The 16,214-nt window shown below is 49.7% G+C and overlaps 1 protein-coding gene across 1 annotated transcript in view; it reads left to right on the forward strand.

Moving 5' to 3' along the window:
• sez6b (seizure related 6 homolog b) overlaps positions 1 to 16,214 on the forward strand; it is a 223,304-nt gene that overhangs the window by 179,201 nt on the left and 27,889 nt on the right.

Consider the following 16,214-nt stretch of genomic DNA (forward strand, 5'->3'; position numbering starts at 1 on the left):
CCACTGCCCTCTGAGGCAGAGAATTCCACAGATTCACAACTCTCTGACTGAAAAGGTTTTTCCTCATCTCCGTTCTAAATGGCCTACCTCTTATTCTTAAACTGTGGCCCCTTGTTCTGGACTCCCCCAACATTGGGAACATGGGAAATGGGTGACGTTTCGGGTTGAGACCCTTCCTCAGACTGAGCAAGTGAGTCAGCCTCAGTGTGAAGAAGGGTCTCGACCCGAAACTTCTCCCGTCCCTTCTCTCCAGAGATGCTGCCCGTCCCGCTGAGTCCTCCCTGCACAGCGTGCTTTCTACGGCGTTTCTGCTGCGGTTTGTACGAGCCGCTGGAGACATGCTGAATTTCCTCAGCCTCCTCGTTTAGACCTGGAGTGGTAGCAAGTCAGTGAAAGTATCTGAATTGTTTCATTGACCGCTGGGTGTCATGACAAATAGCTGTGCGATTCAGCTGCAGACAAAGGTGCAACCACAGCTCTCCTCTGCTCCGTTATATTTTACACACAAATGGACCGGGCTACCCTTTTATATCTTGTTTTTCAAGTGCACCTTAATGCATTAACCTCAAACAGTACGACAAGAGCAGTCTCTTGCAGTTCAACGTTTGAAAGCGCTGGCTTACTGATGCTTTACGCGCCTTCCACAAAGATTTACTTTGAAGCTCTCTTGATTCCTTTAGAATTCCCTTGGGTTTCCTAGCAACGTGTCTCACCTCTGGCTTCCATTAGTTTGAATCCAGAGGCTTTTACACACGGCTGCCCTCCCTCCCCTCCCCCCCCCCCCCCCCCCCCCCCCCCACCCCCCCACCCCCTCGTCTCGTGATTTCTCGGCTTACTCTTTGCAATCCTTCGAAGGCTGCGGATTTTAAACCGAAGGCAGACACAAAATGCTGGAGTAACTCAGCGGGACAGGCAGCATCTCTGGAGAGAAGGAATGGGTGACGTTTCGGGTCGAGACCCTTCTTCAGTGGGTATCCCGCCCCCCTCCCCTGACATCAGTCTGAAGAAGGGTCTCGACCTGAAGGTTCTCGAATTTAGAAGATTGAGGGGGGATTTTATAGAAACTTACAAAATTCTTAAGGGGTTGGACAGGCTAGCTGCAGGAAGATTGTTCCCGATGTTGGGGAAGTCCAGAACAAGGGGTCACAGTTTAAGGATAAGGGGGAAGTCTTTTAGGACCGAGATGAGAACGTTTTTTTTCACACAGAGAGTGGTGAATCTGTGGAATTCTCTGCCACAGAAGGTAGTTGGGGCCAGTTCATTGGCTATATTTAAGAGGGAGTTAGATGTGGCCCTTGTGGCTAAAGGGATCAGGGGGTATGGAGAGAAGGCAGGTACGGGATACTGAGTTGGATGATCAACCATAATCATATTGAATGGCGGTGCAGGCTCGAAGGGCCGAATGGCCTCCTCCTGCACCTATTTTCTATGTTTCTATGAAACGTCACCCATTCCTTCTCTCCAGAGATGCTGCCCGACCCGTTGAGTTACTCCAGCACTCTGTGTCCACTTTCAGTGTAAACCAGCGACTGCAGTTCCATCCTGCACACTGCCGATTTTAAACCATTGTACGTACTGTCTACAATCCTCTGCATTTTTTCCTATTGCACTTAAATTTTAGTTTAGGAAGGAACTGCAGATGCTGGTTACACCGAAGACAGGAACAAAATGCTGGAGCCCACCGAGACCGCGCCGACCAGCGATCCTCGCACACTAGCACTATCCCACACGCACTAGGGACAATTTTACATTTATACCATGACAATTAACCAACAAACCTGCACGTCTTTGGAGTGTGGGAGGAAACCGGAGCACCTGGAGAAAACCCACGCGGGTCGCGGGGAGAACGTACAAACTCTGTACAGACAGCACCCGTGGTCGGGATGGAACCCTGGTCTCTGGCGCCGTGAGGCAGCAACTCTACCCTTGGCGTCTAAAGTATCTCCGTGTGTCTCAATGTTCATACTGTTGGGTTGCAATCCTGGAACATAGAAACATAGAAACATAGAAAATAGGTGCAGGAGGAGGCCATTCGGCCCTTCGAGCTTGCACCGCCATTCAATATGATCATGGCTGATCATCCAACTCAGTATCCCGTACCTGCCTTCTCTCCATACCCCCTGATCCCTTTAGCCACAAGGGCCACATCTAACTCCCTCTTAAATATAGCCAATGAACTGGCCTCAACTACCTTCTGTGGCAGAGAATTCCACAGATTCACCACTCTCTGTGTGAAAAAAAAATTCTCATCTCGGTCCTAAAAGACTTCCCCCTTATCCTTAAACTGTGACCCCTTGTTCTGGACTTCCCCAACATCGGGAACAATCTTCCTGCATCTAGCCTGTCCAACCCCTTAAGAATTTTGTACGTTTCTATAAGATCCCCCCTCAATCTTCTAAATTCCAACGAGTACAAGCCGAGTCTATCCAGTCTTTCTTCATACGAAAGTCCCGCCATCCCAGGAATCAATCTGGTGAACCTTCTCTGTACTCCCTTTATGGCAAGAATTTCTTTCCTCAGATTAGGAGACCAAAACTGTACGCAAACATAGAACAGTACAGGACACAAACTGGCCCCTCGGCCCACGATTGTGGCGCCGAATATGAAGCAAAATGAAACATCTCTCGTCTGCCTGCACATGACCCCTATCCCTCCATTCACTGCACTTCCATGTGCCTGCCTGAAAGCCCCTTGAACACCACTAATTTTATCTGCCTCCACCACCATTAAGGGAGGCTTGCTTTAAACCAACAGTGGAGCAAGAAAGGGCGGCACGGTGGCGCAGCGGTAGAGTTGCTGCCTCACAGCGCCGGAGACCCGGGTTCCATCCCGACTACGGGCGCCGTCTGTACGGTGTTTGTACGTTCTCCCCGTGACCTGCGTAGGTTTTCTCCGAGATCTTCGGTTTCCTCCCACACTCCAATGACGTGCAGGTTTGTAGGTTAATTGGCGTGGTGTAAATGTAAAAAGTGTTCCCAGTGTGTGTCAAGTCAAGTCAAGTCAAGTCAATTTTATTTGTATAGCACATTTAAACACAACCCACGTTGACCAAAGTGCTGTACATCAGTTCAGGTACTAAGAAACGAACATACAACGGCACACAAACATAACAGCACATACATAAACAGTTCACAGCGCCCCCTCAGAGGGCCTCAAACGCTAGGGAGTAGAAATGGGTTTTGAGCCTGGACTTAAAGGAGTCGATGGAGGGGGCAGTTCTGATGGGGAGAGGGATGCTGTTCCACAGTCTAGGAGCTGCAACCGCAAAAGCGCGGTCACCCCTGAGCTTAAGCCTAGACCGCAGGATAGTGAGTAGCCCCAAGTCGGCCGACCTGAGGGACCTGGAGTTAGAGAGGTGGGTTAGTGTTCGTGTGCGGGGATCGCTGGTTGGCGCGGACGCAGTGGGTCGAAAGGCCTGATTACGTTCTGTATCTCTAACTAACTAACACCACCCCTGTCAATGTGTTCCAGCCCCCCCCCCCCCTCCACTCTGCGTAAAAGACTTGGCCCGCTCATCTCCTTGAAACTTTCCCCCTCTCTCCTTATCGCTATGAAATTCCTAGTTTGTATTTCCAGTAGTGTGTTGCTTCCATTAATCTTTCCTGTGCAGTGCGTTTGATTTATGTGGGATGGCAGGAGATTGGAGCCGATAGCTGAGCTGTGGACTGATAAGGGTCCCGCCAGTAATTGGATTGTGAATACTTGAAGTCCCAACAAATTAGGAAACTTTACAAGTCTCAGCATGGGAGCTCAGAACTAGGGGTTTTGCTTTAACCAGCACTGGACCAAGAATAAGCGACACGGTGGCGCATCGGTAGAGTTGCTGCCTCACAGCGCCGGAGACCCGGGTTCCATCCTGACTATGGGTGCTGTCTGTACGGAGTTTGTACGTTCTCCCCGTGACCCGCGTGGGTTTTCTCCGGGTGCTCTGGTTTCCTCCCACACTCCAAAGACGTACAGGTTTGTAGGTTAATTGGCTTCAGTAAAAATTGTATATTGTCCTTAGTGTGTGTAGGATAGTGTTAGTGTGCGGGGATCGCTGGTTTAAGCTGAAGATGCATACAAAATGCTGGAGTAACTCAGCGGGTCAGGCAGCATCTCTGGAGAACATGGATATAAGTGACGTTTCACAGAGTGCTGGAGTAACTCAGCGGGTCAGGCAGCATCTCTGGAGAGAAGGAATGGGTGACGTTTCGGGTCGAGATCCTTCTTGTGAAACGTCACCCATTCCTTCTCTCCAGAGATGCTGCCTGACCCGCTCAGTGACTCCAGCACGTTGTGTCTATCACAGGGTTATCAATATTTTGGAGAAAGCATTAGTTTGAGTATCAACGGTTTTGCAAAGCAGTCAAAATGAATGTTTTATATAATTATTGTGTCATCTGGAAGCTACAGATGAGTGGAGAAATGTTTCAACTGTGATGGATTATTTATGCAGCCAATTTGCTTTGTATTTTAATTAGAACCAGGCCATTTACATTATAACTGAGTGATGGAAAGTGTGTTGCAAAATGCACAAATAATAAATAGTGTTCCGGATGGGCATCTGAACTTGATTAATATTCCATTGTTTTTGCAAGAAAACATCCCGACAATTATATCAAGTGAACTGGCAATTTGCATTGTGAGTTATTTAAATCAAATTAATTCCTGTCCTATGTTAATTGGACGGTACAACTACAGGTTACTTTGATATGGATCGACTCCAACCTGATCAATCCAATCGTCCCGACAAGAAACATCGCCCATCCAATCTTCTCCACAGATGCTGCCTGACCCGCTGAGTTACTCCAGCACTCTGTGAAACGTCACCTACCCATGTTCTCCACAGATGCTGCCTGACCCGCTGAGTTATTCCAGCACTCTGTGAAACGTCACCTACCCATTTTCTCCACAGATGCTGCCTGACCCGCTGAGTTACTCCAGCACTCTGTGAAACGTCACCTACCCATTTCTCCACAGATGCTGCCTGACCCGCTGAGTTACTCCAGCACTCTGTGAAACGTCACCTACCCATGTTCTCCACAGATGCTGCCTGACCTGCTGAGTTACTCCAGCACTCTGTGAAACGTCACCCATTCCTTCTCTCCACAGATGCTGCCTGACCCGCTGAGTTACTCCAACACTCTGTGTGCCTTCTATTCCCAGGTATATCCTGTGATTGAATTAAATAATACTGCTACTCGCACGCTCCACAAAGCAGACTTGACAGCAAACAACTCAATTATGTTTGACGTTCCTGTGAGTGAAACACCACTCTGCTCCTCTCCATTCGCAAGCTAAAGACTTTATTCAAATTGGACCACTTTAAAACAGTCGCTAAATTCCCACAGAAAAAAAAAAGGTTTATAACACCTCATTTAAACCGTGTAGCTCCATAGTTATATCTGATCACTCAGCCGTTTTTGTGTGATAAAAATAACATTGGGTACTTGTGGAAATTGATTCTGTCTGCGTTAGTGAGTGAAATGTCGTAGACTGAATCATCAATCAAACTGGAAGGAATCTCAGCCTCTGGTACTTCTTTGACAGTTACGTGGGACTTATAAGTTCGTCATTTTAGTTGAGTTTGGTTTAGTTTAGAGACACAGCGCGGAAACAGGCCCTTCGGCCCACCGTGTCCGCGCCGACCAGCGATCCCCGCACACTAGCACTATCCCACACACACTAGGGACAATTTACATTTACACCAATTAAACCAACAAACCCGCACGTCTTTGGAGTGTGTGAGAAAAACCGGAGCACCCGGAGAAAACCCACGCAGGTCACGGGGAGAGCACGCAAACTCCGTACAGACAGCACCCGTGGTCGGGATGGAACCCGGGACTCCGGCGCTGTGAGGCAGCAACTCTACTGCTGCACCACCGTGCCATCCTATGTTGGACAAGGAAGTCTCCACATCAGAATATTGGACCCACAGCCCTGTTCAGGATACTTTTAAAGCAGCGTTTAACTCTTTCAAGTAAGATAAATAGATCCTAGTTCCCCGACTACTTTCACTGCCATCCTGATTAAAGATTATTGATTGTACACCTTGTTGTCACCCTCCCCTCAGCTAACAATGAACCATTCTACCATCCCTAGGATCATCATACCCATTAATCTGTGTTTCCACACCTCACCCTTCCAGGATTTGTGTCTCCCTCTCCCCTGAAGAAGAGTCTCGACCCGAAACGTCACCCATTCCTTCGTTCCAGAGATGCTGCCTGACCCGCTGAGTTACTCCAGCACTCTGTGAAACGTCACCTATCCATGTTCTCCACAGATGCTGCCTGACCCACTGAGTTACTCCAGCACTCTGTGAAACGTCACCTATCCACGTTCCCCACAGATGCTGCCTGACCCGCTGAGTTACTCCAGCATCTATCTTCAAGATCAATTTCAGAATTATTTAAATGTGTGCTTCCAATGAAATGAAATGAAAGGGCAGCACGGTGGCGCAGCGGTAGAGTTGCTGTCTCACAGCGCCAGAGACCCGGGTTCGATCCTGACCACGGGTCTGTCTGTACGGAGTTTGTACGTTCTCCCCGTGACCTGCGTGGGTTTTCTCCGGGTGCTCCGGTTTCCTCCCACACTCCAAAGACGTGCAGGTTTGGAGGTTAATTGGCTTGGTATAAATGTAAGTTGTCCATAGTGTGTGTAGGATGGTGTTAGTGTGCGGGGATCGCTGGTCGGCGCGGACACGGTGGGCCGAAGGGCCTGTTTCCGCGCTGTTTCTCTAAACTAAATTAAACTAAACGTGAAACACCTTAAAATACACAGTTAACAGCAGCACGGAGTTTTGCCAATAGATTAGAAACTTAGAAACATAGAAAATAAGTGCAGGAGGAGGCCATTCGGCCCTTCGAGCCAGCACCGCCATTCAATGTGATCATGGCTGATCATTCTCAATCAGTACCCCGTTCCTGCTTTCTCCCCATACCCCCTGATTCCGTTAGCCCTGAGAGCTAAATCTAACTCTTCCTTGAATACATCATTACTTCAAATAGCCCTTGCTTTCCCTCTCTCTCCATCCCCTCCCCTTCCCAGTTCTCCCACCATCTTCCTGTCTCCGACTATATTCTATCTCTGCCCTGCCATCAGTCTGAAGAAGGGTCTCGACCTGAAACGTCACCCATTCCTTCTCTCCACAGACGCTGCCTGTCCCACTGAGATACTCCAACATTTTGAGTCTACAATTACCCATCAGATATTAAATGCATTAAAGTTAGAATTTTTGTAGAAATGTACTGGAGATAGACCGATATCTTTCATAACATGTTATTTTTTAATGGGCTGTAGAATTGGCAGATCAATATCTAATCAAAGAATTGCGGTATTCCTATTAGCTCGGTTATTGAACAATTCAGTCACTGATCAGGGTCTCACTTCATTTTTAATTAAATGTAAACAGTAGTCTTGCTTATTTCTTTTACTTCAGTGTGAAACACTGGTCGTTACTGGACTGTGTGGGCTTTGTGCAGAGTGATAGCAAAGTGAAACCGGTGTGAAGAATCGCGGAAGATTGATGTGAGGCTTCGGTGCAGGCAGTGAGGCCGATGAAAGAGTTTCCCGGTCACGTGGTAGTCCATGAGTGACCAGAGTTTTCTCTGTCAAAATGGCCCATATTTTCATGGAGTCGTAGACTTTAGACGTGAGCAGGGTTGCCAACTGTCCCCTATTAGCTGGGACATTCAGTATTTTAGGCTAAATTGGTTTGTCCCGTACGGGACCGCCCTTGTCCCGTATTAGGCCCGGGGGGGCGCTGTAGGCCCGGACACTGTAGGCCCGGACACTGTAGGCCCGGACGCTGTGGGCCCGGACGCTGTAGGCCCGGACGCTGTAGGCCCGGACGTTGTAGGCCCGGACGGTGTAGGCCCGGACGCTGTAGGCCCGGACGTTGTAGGCCCGGATGGTATAGGCCCGGGCACTGTAGGCCCGGACACTGTAGGCCCGGGCACTGTAGGTCCGAACAGTGTAGGCCCGGACAGTCTAGGTCTGGAGGTCCGGGAGCCACCTAATGGAGATTGAGTAGCAACCCGCCTGCTGGCCCGGGCGGCCGCCATTGGTGGAGTGGGAGCACGTGGCTGCTGGCTGGGTGAGGTCACGTGGGGCGGTGACGTCACCTTGTCCCTAATTTGGGAGTGAGGAAGTTGGCAACCCCTAGACGTGAGAGATACAGCCCGAGCACAGGCCCTTCGGCCCACCGAGTCCGCACCGACCAACACGTCCCATCAACACTAGTCCCACCTGAAGATGGGCACAAAAAGCTGGAGTAACTCAGTGGGGCAGGCAGCATCTCTGTAGAAAAGGAATAGGTGACGTTTCGGGTCGAGACCCTTCTTCATACTGATCTCTCAGTCTGAAGAAGGGTCTTGACCCGAAACATCACCTATTCCTTTTCTCCAGAGATGCTGCCTGCCCCACTGAGTTACTCCAGCTTTTTGTGCCTGTCTTCAGATTAACCCAGCATCTGTAGTTCGTTCCTGCACACTAGTCCCACCTGCCTGCGTTGCCAGGACTAGAGGGTGTGAGCTTTGGGGAGAGGTTGAGCAGGCTGGGACTCTATTCTTTGGAGCGCAGGAGGAAGAGGGGTGATTTTATAGAGGTGTACAAAATCATTAGAGTAATACATCAGGTGAATGCACAGAGACCTTTATCCAGTGTAGGGGAATCAAGAACCAAAGGGCACTGGTTTAAGGTGAGGGGGAAAGATTTAATAGGAATCTGAGAGGCATTTTTTTAACGCGGAGGGTGGTGGGTGTATGGAACAAGTTGCTAGAGGAGGTAGTTGAGGCAGGGACTATCAAGACGTTTAGGACAAGTACATGGATAGGACAGGTTTGGAGGGATATGAGCCAAGTGCGGGCAGGTGGGACTAGTGTAGATGGGGCATGTTGGTCGGCGTGGGCAAGCTGGGCCAAAGGGCCAGTTGCCACACAAGATGGTTCTATGACTCTACAACGCTGCATTTGGAGTGTTGTGAGCAGTTTTGGGCCCCATGTCTGAGGAAGGATGTGCTGGCACTGGAGAGGGTCCAGAGGAGGTTTACGAGAATGATCTTAGGGATGATTGGATTAACATATAATGAGCATTTGATGGCACTGATATCACAAAATGCCAGAGTAACTCAGCGGGTCAGGCAGCATCTTGGAGAGAAGGAATGGGTGATGTTTCAGGTCGAGACCCTTCTTCAGACTTGACGGCACTGGGCCTGTACTCGTTGGAGTTTAGAAAAATGAGGGGGGGACTCATTGAAACTTACCGCACAGTGAAAGGCCTGGATATGTAGTGGATGTGGAGAGGATGTTTCCACAGGTGCGGGAGTGTAGGATCAAAGGGCACAGCCTCAGAATAAAAGGACACACTTTCAGAAAGGAGATGAGGAGGAATTTCTTCAGCCAGAGGGTGGTGAATCTGTGGAATTGATTGCCGCAGAAGGCTGTGGAGGCCAAGTCTGTGGATATATTTAAGGCGAAGATTGACAGATTCTTGATTTGGTGTCACGGGTTTGGCAAGAGAATGGGTTTAGGAGGGAGAGATAGGTCAGCCATGATTGAATGGCGGAGTAGACCTGATGGGCCGAATGGCCTAATTCTGCTCCTAGAACTTCTGAACGTGTGAACATGGGAAAGAAAGGTCTCGACGGGAAACGTCACCCATTCAATAGACAATAGGTGCTGGAGGGGGCCATTCGGCCCTTCGAGCCAGCACCGCCATTCAATGTGATCATGGCTGATCATTCTCAATCAGTACCCCGTTCCTGCCTTCTCCCCATACCCCCTGACTCCGCTATCCTTAAGAGCTCTATCTAGCTCTCCCTTGAAAGCATACGGCAGCACGGTGGCGCAGCGGTAGAGTTGCTGCCTTATAGCGAATGCAGCGCCGGAGACTCAGGTTCGATCCTGACTATGGGCGCCGTCTGTACGGAGTTTGTACGTTCTCCCCGTTACCTGCGTGGGTTTTCTCCGAGATCTTCGGTTTCCTCCCACACTCCAAAGACGTACAGGTTTGTAGGTTAATTGGCTGGGTAAAAAAATGTAAAAATTGTCCCTAGTGTGTGTAGGATAGTGTTAGTGTGCGGGGATCGCTGGGCGGCGCGGACCCGATGGGCCGAAGGGCCTGTTCCTGCGCTGTATCTCTGAAAAAAAAGAATCGGCCTCCACTGCCTTCTGAGGCAGGGAATTCCACAGGTTTCCTTCCCTCCAGAGACGCTGCCTGTCCCGCTGAGTTACTCCAGCTCTTTGTGTCTGTCTTCGGCTTAAACCGGCATCTGCAGTTCCTTTCCAACTCATCGCCGCGGACCACTTGGTCTTCCAGGCTGCCTGCAGGTGAGGAGATGGTGCTGCCCACGTGTGCCCTCTGCTGGCGGGCCGAGGCAGGGCGGGCTGGATGCGACTTGTCTGCTCTCATTTCCCAACACTTGCATCATCTCCCCGATTGAAACGCTGCCTCCTGTGATGAAGCCAGGCATGACCTTAATAGCAAAGCAGCACCGAGGAACTCCCTGCTACATGAATCAATATTAAGATCACTTGGCAGAAGAGGCATTACACAGTGTATGCTTCAGCGCACACTGTCAAAGGCTCGATTGTAATCATGCATAGTCTTTCTGTTGACTGGTTAGCACGCAACACAAGCCTTTCACTGTACCTCGGTACACGTGACAATAAACTGGACTGAACTAATGCCTCGCCTCGTCCATTGAAAGCCTGAAGTGGGAAGGTCATAATTATAGGAGCAGAACTAGGCCATTCGGCCCATCGAGTCTACTCCGCCATTCAATCACGGCTGATCTATCTCACCCCCCCTAACCCCATTCTCCTGCCTTCTCCCCATAACCCCTGACACCCGTACTAATCAAGAATCTGTCCAAATCTGCCTTCAATATATCCATTGACTTGGCTTCCACAGCATTCTACATAGAAACGTAGAAAACAGGTGCGGGAGTAGGCCATTCGGCCCTTCGAGCCAGCACTGCCATTCAATATGATCACGGCTGAACATCCAAAATCAGTACCCCGTTCCTGCTTTCTCCCCATATCCCTTTAGCCCTAAGAGCTAAATCCAACTCTCCCTTGGAAGATTCCACAGATTCACCACCACAGCAAGATTGAGAGCAGATAATGGTGCAGTTGTGCAGCGGTAGAGTTGCGGCCTCAGGGCGCCAGAGGCCCGGGTTCCATCCTGACCTCTGTTGTTTCGGAAGTTGCTGGAACATGGGGAACAGAGACTGAGAGTCTTCATAAGTTCTAGGAGCAGAATTAGGCCATTCAACCCCTTGGCGCAGTGGTGTAGCGGTAGAGTTGCTGCCTCTCAGCGCCAGAGACCCGGGTTAGACCCTGACTACGGGCACTGTCTGTACAGAGTTTCCCCGTGACCTGCGTGGGTTTTCTCCGGGTGCTCCAGTTTCCTCCCACACTCCCACACTTGTTCTGAATTTTTAATATTTGCTCCAGTGTGATCTGATCTGATTCAGGCTGGAAGGTCAAGTCAAGTCAAGTCAATTTTATTTGTATAGCACATTTAAAAACAACCCACGTTGACCAAAGTGCTGCACTGACTGAGTTATACTTAGTGTCACAGAGTCATACAGTGTGGAAACAGGCCCTTTGGCCCAACTTGCCCATACTGACCAAAATGTCTTTAAAATCTAATTTAGTTTAGAGATACAGAGCGGAAACGGGCCCTTCGGCCCATCGAGTCCACGCTGACCAGCGATCCCCGCACATTAACACAAAACTAATGACCAATTACATTTATACCAAGCCATGTAACCTTCAAACCTACACGTCTTTGGAGTGTGGGAGGAAACCAATGATCTCGGAGAAAACCCATGCAGGTCACGGGGAGAACGTACAAACTCCGTACAGACAGCACCCGTAGTCAGGATCGTACCCGGATTGAACTTTTTCACCCGGAGAGTTATGAATCTGTGGAATTCTCTGCCGCAGTGGAGGCCAATTCACTGGATGTTTTCAAGAGAGCGTTAGATGTAGCCCTTAGGGCTAACGGAATCAAGGGCTATGGGGAGAAAGCAGGAAAGGGGTACTGATTTTGAGATTGATGATCATATTGTATGGCGGTGCTGGCTCGATGGGCTGAATGGCATACTCCAATACCTATTTTCTGTTCCTATGTTTCTATATTGCTCTCGGGAGTGCTGTTATCAGCGTTCATCAGAGACTATCAGTGTGAGCTACCAAATCTCCAAGGGTATTAGCTGCCTGTCCATCCACGGTCAGATTTATCAGCTTGCTGGCGGATTGTATCGGGTGCGGGATTTATCAATAAAATCGGCTTTTGTCCAGGTTTATGTTTTCTTAAAGAGTGTGAGCAGTTGTGGTCTCCACATTACAGGGGGGGGGGGTGTGTGGAGGGTTTGGAGCAGGTGCAGAAGAGGTTTAGCAGAATGACGCCTGGATTAGAGGGTGTTAGCTTTCAGGAGCGGCACGGTGGCGCAGCGGTAGAGTTGCTGCCTCACAGCGCCAGAGACCCGGGTTCCATCCCGACTACGGGTGCTGTCTGCACGGAGTTTGCAGATACAGAGTTTGTACGTTCTCCCCGTGACCTGCGTGGGTTTTCTCTGGGTGCTCCGGTTTCCTCCCACATCCCAAAGACGTCCAGGTTTGTGGGTTAATTGGCTTCGGTATAAAAATGTAACTTGTCCCCAGTGTGTGTCGGATGGTGTTAGTGTGCGGGGATCGCTGGTCGGTGCGGACTTGGTGGGCTGAAGGTCTTGTTTCCGCACTGTATCTCGAAAAACTAAACTAAACTAAACTAATACTTTCAAGTGACCAAATGCCAGCTGATTCATTAACACAACTAGTGTGAACGGGCGATCACCATTCTATGAAAAAGAACCAGGGGCCACAGTCTAAGAATAAAGGGGAGGCCATTTAAAACTGATACGAGAAAAAACTTTTTCAGCCAGAGAGTTGTGAATCAGTGGAATTCTCTGCCACAGAGGGCAGTGGAGGCAAATTCACTGGATGAATTTAAAAGAGAGTTAGATAGAGCACTAGGGGGCTAGCGGAATCAAGGGGCATGGGGAGAAGGCAGGCACGGGTTACTGATTGTGGATGATCAGCCATGATCACAATGAATGGTGGTGCTGGCTCGAAGGGCCGAATGGCCTCCTCCTGCACCCATTTTCTCTGTTTCTATGTATTCAGAGATGCCGCCTGTCCCGCTGAGTTACTCCAGCATTTTGTCCCTACCTTCTGAAAACTGGCTGTGAGCGTTTTTAATGCTTACGTCGGTCGGTTGCTATGGAGACGCAATGCGGCCTGCTTGTGAGGACTGGAGCCAGTTCTCGGTTGAAGGCCTCTGTCCGCCCGTGGTATTGGAACGGCAACGTGATTGATGACAAACGCCCCGGCAATTGATTTGAAAACCTTACTGAGTTGCCTTTCATCACACGACACAAATAAAACACACATTCACCAACCGTGCCCCCAATAGACAAGCTACCATCCAGCAAGGAGCAGTGAACTCGTGTGTTGGCGATGTCTCCACGATCAGCATTTCGAGTTCGTTTTTGCCTCGTGACAAAACAAGTCCTTAAGTTTCAGGAGCGGAATTAGGGCCATTCGGCCCATCAAGTCTACCCCGCCATTCTATCAATAGACAATAGGTGCAGGAGGAGGCCATTCAGCCCTTTGAGCCAGCACCACCATTCAATGTGATCATGGCTGATCATTCTCAATCAGTACCCCGTTCCTGCCTTCTCCCCATACCCCCTGACTCCGCTATCCTTAAGAGCTCCATCTAGCTCTCTCTTGAATGCATTCAGAGAATTGGCCTCCACTGCCCTCTGAGGCAGAGAATTCCTCAGATTCACAACTCTCTGACTGAAAAAGGTTTTTCCTCATCTCAGTTCTAAATGGCCGACCCCTTATTCTTAAACTGTGGCCCCTTGTTCTGGACTCCCCCAACATTGGGAACATGTTTCCTGCCTCTAACGTGTCCAACCCCTTAATAATCTTATACTTTTCGATAAGATCCCCTCTCATCCTTCTAAATTCCAGTGTGCTGATTGTGGCAATTCATGGCTGATCTATCTCTCCCTCCCAATCCCATTCTCCTGCCTTCTCCCCGACACCCAAACTAATCAACAATCGAGAGGAAGGTACAGGAATCTGGAAATCATTACCAACAGCTCCTTCCCACAATCACAAGGCTCTTAAACACTGCACATTATTAACCGAACAATGAACCATGAACTACGTAGGAAAGAACTGCAGATGCTGGTTTAAATCGAAGGTAGACACAAAATGCCGGAGTAACTCAGGATGTAGGAGCCATTTAGGCTTAATTTAGTTACTATTGTTGTATTATGGCTATGTTTAATATTTCTAGTTTCTGTCTTTTTTGCAAGGCTGGTGGGTGTGATTTGATACGTAATGGGAAGTGTCCACATCTGAGGAGACTAGCGTAGCCACGGAGATTGTGGGTCAGTTTAGTCTCGGAGGATGGAGAGAATAGTTTTTACCACACTCACGACTGCCACGCTCACGACTGCCACACTCACGACTGCCACGCTCACGACTGCCACGCTCACGCCTGCCACGCTCACGACTGCCACGCTCGCGACTGCCACGCTCGCGACTGCCACGCTCGCGGCTGCCACGCCCGCGACTGCCACCCTCACGACTGCCACGCTCACGACTGCCATGCTCACGACTGCCACGCTCACGGCTGCCACGCTCACGACTGCCACGCTCACCACGGCCACGCTCACGACTGCCACGCTCACAACTGCCATGCTCACGACTGCCACACACATGACTGCAACGCTTATGACTGCCACGCTCACTACTGCCATGCTCACGACTGCCACACTCACAACCGCCACACTCACGCCAGTCACACTCACGACTGCCACGCTCACGACTGCCACACCCACCTGCCACACTCATGACTGCCACGCTCACGACTGCCACGCTCACGCCTGCCACACTCACGACTGCCACGCTCACGCCTGCCACGCTCACGACTGCCACACTCATGACTGCCACGCGCGCGACTGCCACAATCACGACTGCCATGCCCACGCCAGTCACACTCACGAGGACCACACGGTAATGACTACACGATTTTAACTGTATTGTTTGAAGAAGAAACAGTTGATAAAAACGATAAGCTATGAATTACTCTTTTGATTTGTGCAACTTTAATAAAGACAAATTAATCAAGAAACAGCGTTTGGAAGATTCGTCTTTGCCATCTCAGAGTGTGTGTGTGCGTAAGCTTTACCTCCACCACATCCCCGAGCAGTAATGGCTATCGAAGCTGGACTTTAAGAAGGTGTAGAAACTGCCATTACACAGGGGGACAGGCAGCATCTCTGGACCAGCAATCCGCACACACTCATAGTATCCTACACACACTCAGGACAGATTTACAGTTATGTGGTCAGACAACAGTGAGAAATAAGCAATGGACTTGAGTTTGAGTTTAATTTATTGTCCCGTGTACCGAGGTACAGTGAAAAGCTTTTGTTGCGTGCTAACCAGTCAGCGGAAAGACAACACATGATTACAATCGAGCCATTTACAGTATACCGACACATGATAAAGGGAATGACCTTTAGTGCAAGGTAAAGTCCAGTAAAGTCCAATCAAACATAGTCCGAGGGTCACCAATGAGGTAGATAGTAATTCAGCACTGCTCTCTGGTTGTGGTGGGACGGTTCAGTTGCCTGATAACAGCCGGGAAGAAACTGTCCCTGAATCTGGAGGTGTGCGTTTTCACACTTCTGTACCTCTTGCCTGATGGGAGAGGGGAGAAGAGGGAGTGACCGGGGTGCGATCAATTTGCATTGATGTAGCGCCTTTATAGAGCACAAAGTCCTGGAGTAACTCATTGGGTCAGGAAGCATCACTGGAGACAACGGACTGGTGGCATTTAGGGTCCTAAAACGTCACCTATCCATGTTCTCCACAGATGCTGCCTGACCCGCTGAGTTACTCCAGCACTCTGTGAAACGTCACCTATCCATGTTCCCCACAGATGCTGCCTGACCCGCTGAGTTACTCCAGTAGAGAGTAATAGCGCCACATAGAGGCACACAGTGTGGAAACAGGCCCTTTGGCCCAACTAGCCCGCACCGGCCAACATGCCCCATCTACAGTAGTCCCACCAATCTGCCCATGTTACCTTTGTATCTTTGTTGCGATGGGTGTTACACGGTTCGCTTCAAGTATGATTGATGACACCCGTGCCTTTTACAG

Source organism: Rhinoraja longicauda, chromosome 26 (assembly GCF_053455715.1).
Source record: "Rhinoraja longicauda isolate Sanriku21f chromosome 26, sRhiLon1.1, whole genome shotgun sequence".
In the NCBI taxonomy this organism is placed as follows: Eukaryota; Metazoa; Chordata; class Chondrichthyes; order Rajiformes; family Arhynchobatidae; genus Rhinoraja; species Rhinoraja longicauda.